At 43.9% G+C, this 2,237-nt stretch overlaps 1 non-coding gene across 1 annotated transcript; it reads left to right on the forward strand.

Annotated features, from left to right (window-relative positions):
* The first annotated feature begins 1,079 nt into the window (after positions 1–1,079).
* Positions 1,080–1,152, forward strand: TRNAD-AUC (transfer RNA aspartic acid (anticodon AUC)). The gene has a single exon. It is a non-coding gene; the product is annotated as a tRNA-Asp (tRNA).
* Positions 1,153–2,237: the final 1,085 nt, after the last annotated feature.

Consider the following 2,237-nt stretch of genomic DNA (forward strand, 5'->3'; position numbering starts at 1 on the left):
GAAAGGTTTCCCTGCTTCCTCTACACTTTCTGTGACTTTAGGATGAGAGCCACGATGCTTTGTGCACATCCCAACCGGAAGGGGGAGCAGTGACCGGGACTTAGTTCAAGACAAAGGAGCACCTAGTCTACAATGAAAAGGAGGCTGCAATAATGAAGTCACATGTGAAAAAATGGGAATCAACTATAAAAATCAATGTCTCTTTCCTCCTACATCTATGTCATAGCGGCTAATTTTTTTTGCATTTTTTTATTGGTCTTATGAAAGGACACAAATCTATGCCTCTTTTCTTATACATTTACACCAGCCTTTTTTTTTTTTCTTTCCATTTTTACTGTTATTATGAAGGAAGGACCACACTTCTCTTCTGCGTCAACCATTCCAGGCAGTGCTCCTTCACCTTGACTGCACATTAGAATAATGAGAGGAGCTTTAAAAACTTCCCTATGCCAGAACACACCCCAGGCCACTAAGTACAATCAGAGTTTGCAGTGATTGAATCCAGGCACCAACATTTTTTAAGGTCCCCTGGTGATTCCAACATGCAGCCAAGGCTGACAAGTCCAGAAGTGAACAGAATAAAGTGCATCTGAACAGCACCCGCTTTTCCTGGGTAATCTCATCTATCTCCACGTGGGGACATCACGCCTCCTATTCTGGCCGGGCTTGTTCTTTCTGCTCAACCGTGTCCCATTTGTACTCAAGTTCTGCCTGGCGCCGCTTCCAGAACTCCAGAAGTAAGGTGACTAACAGAGAGAACAGTAGAATGTGGATCTTCAGTGATGACTGATGCTTCAGAAATCTTTACTTAATATTTATTACCCTTAACACTTGGGTAAATGGTTAATAAAATCACATTTTATTTATAGGCGATACTAAAGAGAAACATGAGTTAATGCCTTTTTTTAAGAAAAAAGAAAATGTAGATAATTTATTGAACTTGTGAAAACAGGCTATCTAGTTCTCTAACTCAGGGGAAAGGTAGTAACGTGATGATCAGAGGCAGGTGACTGTGTCTGATGCTAAAGTACCTGTTACCAACACATTATGCCCATTAAAACACAAATATTGAGGGGAAGGGTGGGTATATCTCAGTGGTAGAGCACGTGCTTATCATGTACAAGGTCCTGGGTTCAAGCCCCAGTACCTCCATTAAAAAAGAAAGTTAAAAAAAAGCACAACTGTCATAGTTTAAAATCAGTGCACGGCCCACCCTCCAAGTCTTCTCCTCACATCCCTCTGTCTCTTCTGTCCAAAGGACCTGAGGGTGGCGGGAGAGGATGAGAATGCTTCAGTAGCCCCTGCATTTCTATTTTCCACCACCCCAGTCACCTGAAATTAAAATAATATTCTTTAATATGGAAAACTTCCATTTTTCTCAATCTTCAGTAAAGTAATTTTAGAAATTGTTATTCTGTTTTGACTCTTAACTTCAAATAGTAGGCAAAAACTACATGAAATCTTAATTGAAAATGTGGTTTCAGGGTAAATCCCCTAAGCCCTTCTTCCAAACAGACTGTTACCCCTAGGCCCCACCTATGGAGAAATTCCAGAATAACCACTGTTCCCTCCACAATTATACCTGAGTCTCTATCATGCTTTGAGAATAAAGAGAAAAAAAGACACAGTCCCTGCTTCCAGGAGCTCCTAGGTGCATAGGAGTCGTTGTGAAGTGATGGCTGAGGAAGCGTGTTAAGAGGGCTTGGATAACAGTCAGCACAGGGTGCTCGAAGCAGAGAGCCAGAACTGTAGCCAAGGCTGTCCCAGAGGAGGGGACCACTGTGGTGAGTTCTGAGATGCCCTAGAGGTGATCAGGTGAAGGTATAATGTTAAGGCCATTTCTCCCTGGGGAGCTGCATATGCAAAGGAGAGAGGCCAAAGAGAACCAGGTCCCTTCCAGGAACCGTAAATAGTCTAGAAGTGAGCACATGGTGTGGGAGGTGGGTGAGGCAGCCAGGTGGAGAGATCACAGGTGCACATCACAAAGGACTCTGTGTGCCTTCAAGGCATAGGGGATATGTAAGGTGTTTTAGAAAGAGACAAGATAGAGGCAGGGAGACCTACTGGCAGGTACATGGCAAGGCCTACTGAGGAGAGAGAAGAAAGCATTTCAGCAGGTGGACAGATTGACCACAGGTGTGATGGAAGGGCAGGAAGAGGTCAAAGATGCTGGCCAGCTTTCTGGCTTTGGTGCCATTCCCTGAAATAAGAAGGGCAGGAAGACGGGCAAGTCATGA

Source organism: Camelus bactrianus, chromosome X (genome assembly GCF_048773025.1).
Source record: "Camelus bactrianus isolate YW-2024 breed Bactrian camel chromosome X, ASM4877302v1, whole genome shotgun sequence".
Taxonomy (NCBI): domain Eukaryota; kingdom Metazoa; phylum Chordata; class Mammalia; order Artiodactyla; family Camelidae; genus Camelus; species Camelus bactrianus.